This window comes from Colobus angolensis, unplaced genomic scaffold (genome assembly GCF_000951035.1).
Source record: "Colobus angolensis palliatus isolate OR3802 unplaced genomic scaffold, Cang.pa_1.0 Scaffold276, whole genome shotgun sequence".
Classification (NCBI taxonomy): domain Eukaryota; kingdom Metazoa; phylum Chordata; class Mammalia; order Primates; family Cercopithecidae; genus Colobus; species Colobus angolensis.
In genome coordinates this window covers 486,545-496,690 of record NW_012115999.1, presented here as the reverse complement: position 1 = coordinate 496,690, position 10,146 = coordinate 486,545, and the positions used below count along the sequence as shown (strand labels likewise).

At 44.8% G+C, this 10,146-nt stretch overlaps 1 protein-coding gene across 2 annotated transcripts in view; it reads left to right on the top strand.

Annotated features, from left to right (window-relative positions):
* The first annotated feature begins 130 nt into the window (after nucleotides 1-130).
* The window catches only part of ABCA1 (ATP-binding cassette, sub-family A (ABC1), member 1), a 149,594-nt gene continuing 139,578 nt past the window's right edge, over nucleotides 131-10,146 (top strand). The window contains exon 1 of one of the 2 annotated variants that reach the window (XM_011948232.1): nucleotides 131-453. The gene's annotated coding sequence lies outside the window, so the exon portion shown is untranslated. The remainder of the gene's footprint in view (nucleotides 454-10,146) is intronic. The other variant, XM_011948235.1, reaches the window with a different exon arrangement.

Here is a 10,146-nt window from a genome sequence, read left to right as displayed (position 1 = left end):
CCCACCTCCTCCCAACCCCCTAGCCGTTTCCCGGGCGGCTGAACGTCGCCCGTTTAAGGGGCGGGCCGCGGCTCCACGTGCTTTCTGCTGAGTGACTGAACTACATAAACAGAGGCCGGGAAGGGGGCGGGGAGGAAGGCGAGAACAGGCTTTGACCGATAGTAACCTCTGCGCTCCGGGCAGCCGAATCTATAAAAGGAACTAGTCTAGGCAAAAACCCTGTAATTGCGAGCGAGAGTGAGTGGGGCCGGGACCCGCAGAGCCGAGCCGACCCTTCTCTCCTGGGCTGCGGCAGGGCAGGGCAGAGCAGGGCGGGGGGCTCTGCGCACCAACAGGACCAGTTCTCAGGGCGCTTTGCTCCTTGTTTTTTCCCCTCGTTCTGTTTTCTCCCCTTCTCCGGAAGGCTTGTCAAGGGGTAGGAGAAAGAGACGCAAACACAAAAGTGGAAAACAGGTAAGAGGCTCTCCAGTGACTTATTGGGCGTTATTGTTTTGTTTCGAGGCCAAGGAAGCTTCGGGAAGCGCTCGGTTTCGGGGACTTTGATCCGGAGCCCCGCATGCCCACCACTTGCAACTCAAATGGGACCCGGGGCGGCGTAAATGGGGAGAGGATGTCCTAGGACGAGCTCTGGCGACCCCAGGACTGCGCTGCTGCGCTTGGGACTCGCCCGGCGGTGGAGACCGGGGAGCATCTCTGGGCGTGGAGACCCGGGCACAGTACCCCGGGCTCAGAGGGGTCGGGGGTGCCCGGGCGTGCTGAGGGCGCTGCTGCCGGGTGGGGAGAGTTGCAGGTCCGGCACGGAGCGCTTCTTTGTTCGGAGGGGCCTGAGTTGGCTAGAAACCCCTCTGGTTGCGGGTCGGCCAGTACCTACGGAGACAAATGCCAGCACTGAGTCCTCACTTGGTTCTTAAGAAGCTGGTCTGTTCTGACCTGGGAATCTGCTATATGCACCCTGGGACTGGAGCAGCGCGTCCTTTTCCCCCGAGAACTCGAGTTGGAGGTGTCCCAAACGGGGTCCGTGGTGCTATTACTCACTAGAGGCCTTGGGGCTTTGTTTGACCTGAGGGGTAAGGAGGTCCTGCCTACAGTCTCCGTGCGCTCAGCCGAGCTAGTGTCCCTGGCGCAGAGCGCGGAACGAGTTTTGTTTCTTTTCTTTTTTTCTTTCCTTTGAGTCTTGCTCTGTCGCCGAGGCTGGAGTGCAATGGGGCGATCTCCGCTCACTGCAACCTCCGCCTCCGGGGTTCAAGCGGTTCTCCTGCCTCAGTCTCCTGAGTAGCTGGGATTACAGGCGCGTCACCACACCCAGCTAATTTTTGTATTTTTAGTAGAGACGAGGTTTCAACTTGATGGCCAGGCTGGTCTCGAATCCCCGACCTCAGGTGATCCACCGGTCTCGGCCTCCCAAAGTGCTGGGATTACAGGCGTGAGCCACCGCGCCGGGCCGAGTTTTGTTTCTTCTAAATACGAGACTTAGGAGAGCCTGCGGAAACCCGGAGGTGGGGTGCCCAATCTTCCCTCCCCCACGTTCCCTGCCGCCCCATCTTCCAGACCCTTGCCGCTGGTCTCTTGGGGCAGCTTCTGCCTGGGCGCAGATGGAGAAGCTGGGGCGAGGTGGTGCCGTGGAATGACCGGGAATAACCCCGGCGGGCGGCGCAGAACTCGGAGCTCCGCCGCGGGGCTGGGCTGGGCTCTGCCTTGAGGGTGGGGGTGCTGGGCGCGCGGGCTGCAGTGGCCCCCGGAGACTAGCCCGCAGCGCCTCCTGGCCGGAGGACCTAGGAATCGGCCGGCTGTACTAGGTGTCTTTGCTCTCTGTGAATCCGGTGAAGACCGGTGATTGCAGATGGGGAGGAATTATGAGGTTTTTTTTTTGTTGTTGTTAGCGCGTTTGCCAACTCCCAGGCCATTAGTAAATCAGGAAGGTTCTTGGGGCGGCGGACGGTGCCAGGGTTGTGTGTAGGTGCCTCTTTAGGTATATCTTTTATCAAAAAGAAGGAAAGAAATAAGATTAAAAATAAGAAAATAAAGAAAAAAGTTGTCTGGCACTGTCTGTAATTGGCCTGCCTTTGCAGCACTGATACCATTAGCTTTTAAAATCCGACTTTTCAATGACACCCCAAGAAGAGAATGGGTAGTATATACTCATTCATCTCACAGTGGACAAAGTTCATATTTAAAAAAACTTTCTGGGTAGTGAAATCAGCAAGTCTCTTGTCCTCCATGGCCGAATCCCTGCTTCCCATGAAGAGAACCTCACAAAAATTTCCCCCAAGTTAAAGAGTGGAATTTTCTTGATTTTTTTTTTTCATTTTTTTAACGGCCATAGTTTAGAACCCAGACTTAAATTATGATCTTCTTTTCAAACAAAACTTAAAGTCCTTAAGTTTTCATCTCCTCTTTTATTTCAGCCTATTCTTCTCATACCTACCACAAAAATGATGGAGGCTTTCTGTTGAGAAACTGTCCGTTTCTGTTGAGAATATCATTCTCTTGAGAAACTTTCTCCTAAATCAGAGAAAGTATGGAAGCATGGAAAGTATTCCTGAGTAGAACCTCTACAGATATTACAATATTTTTCAAATACAAAGTTTCCATTGTCAGCCTGTTTCCCCAGTGCTTCCACAAACCATTAAATCATTCCACAAACCGTTAAAATAATTAATGCTAGGGAATTTTAGGAAAACATTGGATACACAGGAGCTGCTTGAGAACCAACAGTATGATCAGACCCACCGGGGAAGAGGGTCTTCAGCCTTCATGATGACTACAAGCCATTTAAGGGACTAGAATTGCTACTGTTGTCAGAGCAGTTTAGGAATCTGTATTTGAGCATCTGCACAGTGTTCCAGAATGACATATCTGACTGTAACCTGGACACCTGTGATATGTTGTCTCTTCTGCAGATGAGCATTTGAAATCTCCACCCTCATATTTCTACGAGTGCAGGCCTATAATGTACCCTGGACACATTTTTTTTCTTTTGAGACGCAGTTTAGCTCTGTTGCCCAGACAGGAGTGCAGTGGCGTGGTATCGGCTCACTGCAACCTCCACCTCCTGGGTTCAAGCGATTGAGTAGCCAGGACTACATGTGCACGCCACCACGCCTGGCTAATTTTTGTGTTTTTAGTAGAGACAGGGTTTCACCATGTTGGCCAGGCTGGTCTCGAACTCCTGATCTCAAGTGATCCGACAGCCTCAGCCTCCCAAAGTGCTGGGATTGCAGGCATGAGCCACCACACCCGGCCTCAAATACATTTTTTTTTAACTATCCAGATATTAAATAAATAATATGATTATAATAGTTGTTACGGTCATTTAGCGTCAAATTTTAAAAGATCATTCTGAACACTTGTTTTGTTTATGCTGAGAGAAGGCCTACTCTAAAAAATGCAACCATCTTCATATCTACATGTGGATATCACCATGAATGGCCAAAGTTATTGCAATGTTTAATAGATACATATATAGCACTGTGTGGCAAGTACTATTTGAAATGTTTTTCACAAGTTTATTCATTTATTGTGTTTATTTTGAGATAGGATCTTGCTCTGTTGCACAGGGTGGAGTGCAGTTGTACAGACAAGGCTCACTGCAACCTCAGCCTCCTAGGCTCAAGTGATCCTCTTATATCAGCCTCCTAAGGAGCTGGGGCCACAGGCATGCACCACTGCTCCTGGCTAAATTTTTAAATTTTTTGTAAAGACAAGGTCTCACTATGTTGCCCAGACTGGTCTTGAACTCCTGGGCTCAAGGGATCCTCCCACATCAGCCTCCCAAAGTGCTGGGATTATAGGCATAAGCCACTGTGCAGGTCATCAAATGCTAATTGAATTTTCACAACAAAACCATTTATTGTCCCTAGTTTACAAGATTAAGTAAATGATAAGGCTAATTTGTCTCTGGCCATATACCTCGCAAGAGGTAGAGCTAAGATTTGAACGCAGCCAGTAAACTCCCGAGTTCTTTAACTCCCGTATTAACATTTCAGCTGCTGCAACCAGGGAGCTTTTCAAGGATGCTCACCACATTCTCTACATTCATCTGCTATAATCCTTATCAGAATCTACAGCCTGCATCATATTTTCCTTGTTTCTGTGAGTGGATCAGCCAAATTCTCTTTAACTTGAAACCTTGGTTGCGTAGGGATTGCAACATCCTGGAAATAATAGAATAAAATTGACTCAACTCGAATTTTTCACTTGGTTCATAATGAAAACTATGCTATTGCTTTAGTCAGATGGTCGTGAATAGCTGTGTGATCTCAAAACGTTTCCCCGTGTGATCTATAGAAAATGGAATGATAGAGTATTAGGCTGTAAGGGCATAAGAAACACAGGAAAAAGAGAAGTGAACTGTTAGTTTCGTTGTAAATCCTAACTTTGGTGATTGTCAAAATTTGTTATAATACAATATGATTCTTGCTTGTCCTATCCTTGATGATGTTGTGGGCTTTTTGAAATAAGCTATTTCTCTGTTACTGCTGTTACTGTTTAGAAATCAAATTTAGTTTTTTCTTAAGATATATATATTTTTGGAAAATATACACAGTTTCAAAGTCTGCCTTGTTGGCTGGGTACAGTGGCTCACTCCTGTATTCCCAGCACTTTGGGAGGCCAAGGCAGGAGGATCACTTGAGGTCAGGAGTTCAAGACCAGCCTGGCCAACACAGTGAAACCCTGTCTCTACTAACAATACAGAAATTAGCTAGGCGTGGTGGTGGGTGCTTGTAATTCCCAGCTACTGAGGTAGAAGAATTGCTTGAACCTGGGAGGCGGAGGTTGCACTGAGTTGAGATCGTGCCACTTTACTCCAGCCTGGGTGTCAGAGTGAGACTCTGTCTTGAAAAAAAAATGTCTGCCTTGTAAAAGTGAAATAGGATGAGAAAGTGCCTTTCTTATTAATTGATATAGCAAATTAGAAATAAACTCTTTGAAAACACCTCTTGGTAAAAATAGTTACATTTACTGTTGATTTATGGTATGTTGGATATATTTTTAAGTTTTTCATGTAATAACTCAGTTCATTCTCATGAGAACCATGCGAGATAGGTGCCGTTATTGTCTTTATAGATGGGGAAACTGAGGTATAGGCAGGGTAGGTAGATGATTATGGAATTTGTAAGTAGTGAAGCTGAAGTTGCATCCCAGAGAGTTTGGCTTCCGTGAGTTTACCAATCTCATGGTAAACACTTTGTCAGACTATTAAATTTTTGATGCATGAAATATTAGCAAAAGGCCAAAAGTGATTCTCTATTTTCATTTGAGTATCTTCACCTGAAAATAGTTGCCTGACTAAGTAGCCTGCATAGAAAGGTACATTTTAGAAATACTTGAAGCCAGAGAATGAAAAGCTTACATAAAATTGATTTCCGGTAGGGCTTTCTGTTACTCTCCATTCTACGAAGACCACAAATAGCATTCAGGCAAAGAGCATTTATTCCAACAGCGGAGGAGCATGGGATTTTGTTCCCAAAACAAAACGAAGTTTGAAATCCTGTCTTTCCCATGTTGAAAACAAAGTTGGTACAAAACCCTTTAGCATCTGCAAACCTCCTTTAAGACCCGATTTAAATGCTCCCCTCCTCATGAAGCTCTTCTGGATCCACTCCTTCCCATCACTGAGTTGAAAGTAACATCCCCTTCTTTTTACTTCCATTAGACTTGGATTACAGCACTCTTTGTGTCATGTATTTAATACTGTTTTTTTATTATAGTTAACGTTTATTTGTCTTCCTCATGAGTGTATGCTTCTCTAGAGGGAGGTCTTTGATTCATTCTCCCCTGGCCTTAATTCATCCCACTTAATATGGAAAAAGTTTAATAAATGCTGACTTAAGTAAGTCCAACAAGGAGAGTGGGAAGCTCATGTTTGCTTCCTGTCTTCTAAAAGACTACTTGAGATAACAGGCTAATCACAGAAAAGCATTAGAAATAGAATTATGTGAGAAACAACTGTAGTTAAGGCTAGGTTTATGTTAGATTGAGGAATTTTAGTGCATACTTAAGTTATTTAGGCCAGGTTACTTTTTGTAGAACAAACATTTCTGTTTCGTTCAGTTTCATTTCCGTTTCTGAGGCAGCTGTGATTTAAGAAAATGCTCTAGTCTGTGGCATTCCATATTCAAGTACTTTGAGTTGTATATTAATTTATTTTTGTTAATAAGAGTGAGATGACTCACTAAGTAATTTAGATATTTAAACACTTTTAAAAAAAACAGAGTAACTTCATATGCATTGGATCTATTCTTCTCTAAAGTCTTTTCTTGGGGGGTGTTTGTTTAACATTCTCCAGTGTTTTCTATGCCAAATCCAACTTCCAAGAAGTATTTGGAAGTCAAAGCATTTTATCTGGCTAGTCTTAAAGTCCAGATATTTTGTGATAGTTGGTATTTAGTTTATGACATTTCCCAGGAAGAACTTTTTAGTAGTTGAACCGTTTATGAAAGACTTCCTTGAGGCTACCTTAGAGAGTTGATTTAGTTCTTCCTAAATAAGTAAATAGAATATATTATTAGTATTAGGACATCTTGAAGTGTAGATGCAAATATTGGTGGAAAAGAACATGGATATCAGAATCAAATTAATATAGATTGGAATTCTGGTTATTACTGATGGATATTTGACATTAGGCAAGTTGCTGATCACTCTTTGCCTCAGTTTCATCATCTGTAAAACAGGCATTTGTGTGTGTGTATAATGTGAACCATATAATATAATGCTTGGCCCATAGTGATACTTATTCATACTAGTGTTTTCAGTGATTTTAAAAGCTTGCTTTAGGCCGGGCGCGATGACTCATACCTATAATTCCAGCACTTTGGGAGGCCAGACGCATGGATCATGAGGTCGGGAGTTCAAGACCAGCCTGACCAACATGGTGAAACCCTGTCTCTACTAAAAATACAAAAATTAGGTGGGTGTGGTGGTGCAAGCCTGTAATCCCAGCTACTCAGGAGGCTTAGGCAGAAGAATCGCTTGAACTTGGGAGGCAGAGATTGCGGTGAGCCGAGATCATGCTACTGCACAGAGCGAGACTCCATCTCAAAAAAAAAAAAAAAAAAGCTTGCTTTATAGTTTACTTCCACCTCAAATTGTCTTTATCCCATGTTACTTGCATTGATGTCCCAGACATGAAAAAAAAAAAGATGATAACAATAACAGTTCTTAAATTAGGTTCCACTCTTATTCTAGATCACCAATTCATATTACTATTCAGACTTGGAACAATTGGATTTTAGTTAAACTTTTTTTCAAATATGCATATAATTGTCAGTGGTTACTATATTTTGGGGAAGAGATTGTTGACTTCTTTGAAGAAAGATACGGATTTTCTCTTCAGAAAAAATACACATGCGCTCATATAATCCAAATTTTATGTGTAATTACAGGGTGTTCGTGAATGCCCACAAACCCATTAAGAAGCTGTGTGACCTTGGACAAGTCATTTTACTTTTCTGTTTTTCAGGTTGTTGGTCTATAAAATGTTACTACTTGACTTTTTTAAAGAGTCCTTCAAGCTCTTATGTCCTCTAACCCCAGGTCTGTATTTAGAAGAAGAGGTGATCCTTTAATTAGAGCCATCTAGAGATCTGAGGAACATGCTGAGCATTAGTGTAACATGCCATGTGGATTTTGAGAGGTAAAGAAGAAATATCCAGGGAATGCCTGAGAGCATTCCTGATTAGATCGATGACAGAAGAAAGGAATGAAAGGGAGGAGAGAAAGCTGTTGAAATTTCCTATTTACCTGCTTTGACTGAATGAAGATTTGAATCGCAGAACCAGAAGGGGTTCTCATCTGAAATGCAAAGGAAGGAGGAGTTGGTTTAATTCAATAAGTTTCAGTTGAGTAAACATGATTTAGTGAGATACTGTTCTTGCTTCTGACTCACCATTTGGAAAATCTCTGTAAAATAAAATTGGACTCTCCATCTCAGACATCATTTTGAGTATAGGTTTTGCTTTTTTTTTTTTTTGAGACAGAGTCTCGCTCTGTTGCCCAGGCTGGAGTGCAGTGGCGCAATCTCAGCTCACTGCAACCTCCGCCTCCCAGGTTCAAGCAATTCTCCTGTCTCAGCCTCCTGAGTAGCTGGGACTTCAGGCATGTGCCACCATGCCCGGCTAATTTTTGTATTTTTTAGTAGAGAGAGAGTTTCATTATGTTGGCTAGACTGGTCTTGAACTCCTGAACTTGTGATCCGCCCGCCTCGGCCTCCCAGAGCGTTGAGATTACAGGCATGAGCCACAGCGCCCAGCCTAAGTTTTGCTTCTTATAGTGGAGTCCTGTTAAGCCTATAGGTGATCAAAGGAAAACATAACCAACTCTTCAGGCTCATTCATCCTTCAATAATAGAATGCTAGTACCCATCCTAGGAGGAGAATTGGACTATACCTCATGAGGATAGTTTTAAGTATCTCAGAAGACCCTCACTAGGGGTAGCTGAGTAAGACACAAAGCTTTCTAAAGCATTGTCCTGAATTTGTTTGAGAGATCATAACAAATTAAGAGAGGAGGAGGAGTCAAAGGAGGAAGAGGTTTCTGGCCAGGGGCAGGGAGGGGGAATGAGCCGCTAGGGAGATGTTTGGATGTCATATCCCTGTTCACCCTTGCTTTGCAAACTTCTTAGAGGATGCCAGGTTGGGAATAATTCTTTTTGACAAGAGTCAAGCCAAGCTTGTTTTCTGGAAGAAGCAAGTCTTTGGAGGGTGGTGGCTTGAAATCTGTTGGATCTGGTATTTAGGTGATACACTTTGACATAAAGGCAGCACTGATGCAAGCAACAGCTTTCCTTGGAAAGGCAGGGAGAACGTGAAGGCCCAGACTGATGAGCTTACACTGACCTGCAGACCCTTCTCCACTCCCAGGCATGTTTGGTGGCAGAGTTTATCTTAGTTGCGGTTAGGCTATTCTCTGGTACTGGGAGAGAGAAGGAAGAGGAAGATATGATTATTAACAATACATATATATATTTTAAAATTAAATACATTAATACACAGTGCTATTAAACAGAAATTTATTTGTTCAGCAAATGTTTGCTAAACACTGTGTCCAGAATTGGTGGGTTCTTGGTCTCACTGACTTCAAGAATGAAGCCGCGGACCCTCGCAGTAAGTGTTACAGTTCTTAAAGATGGTGTGTCCGGAATTTATTCCTTCAGATGTTCCGACGTGTCTGGAGCCTCTTCTTTCTGGTGGGTTCGTAGTCTTGCTATCAGGAGTGTAGCTGCAGACCTTCATGATGAGTGTTTTAGCTCATAAACGCAGCATGGACCCAAAGAGTGAGGAACAATAAGATTTATTAAAAAGACGTAAACAACAGAGCTTACACACTGTAGAAGACAAACCCAAGCGTTACTGCTGGCTGGCTCAGGCAGCCTGCTTTTATTCCCTTATCTGGCCCCACCCACATCCTGCTGATTGGTCAGTTTTACAGAGAGCTGATTGGTCTGTTTTGACAGAGTACTGATTGGCGCGTTTACAATCCTTGAGCTAGACAGAGTTACAGAGTGCTAGTTAGTGAGATACAGAGTTAGCTAGATACAGAGTGCTGATTGGTGTATTTACAAACCCTGAGCTAGACACACAGTGCTGATTGGTGCATTTACAATCCTTGAGCTAGACAGAGTCACAGGATGCTAGTCCTCCAAGTCTCCACTGGGTTAGCTAGATACAGAGTACCAATTGGTGTATTTACAAACCCTGAGCTAGACACAGAGTGTTGATTGGTGCACATACCATCCTGTGGCTAGATAGTTCTCCAAGTTACCCTCCAGTTCAGGAGCCCAGCTGGCTTCACCCAGTGGATCCTGCACCGGTGCTGTAGGTGGAGCCGACTCTGCACTCCTCAGCCCTTGGGCTGTTGGCGGGACGGGGCGCCATGGAGCAGGGGGCGGAGCCGCGGAGCCACGGAGCAGGAGGCTCAGGCCAGGCGGGAGCCCACTGCAGGGAGAGGAGCTCAGACATGGCGGGCTGCAGGTCCTGCGCCTTCCCCTGCGGGGAGGCAGCTAAGGCCCAGGGAGAACTTGAGTGTGGCGCCCTGGCTGGTAGGCACTGCTGGGGGACCCGGCGCAACCTCTGCAACTGCTGGCCCGGGTGCTAAGCCCCTCACTGCCCTGGGCCGTGGTGTCGGCCGGCTGCTTCGTGTGCGGGG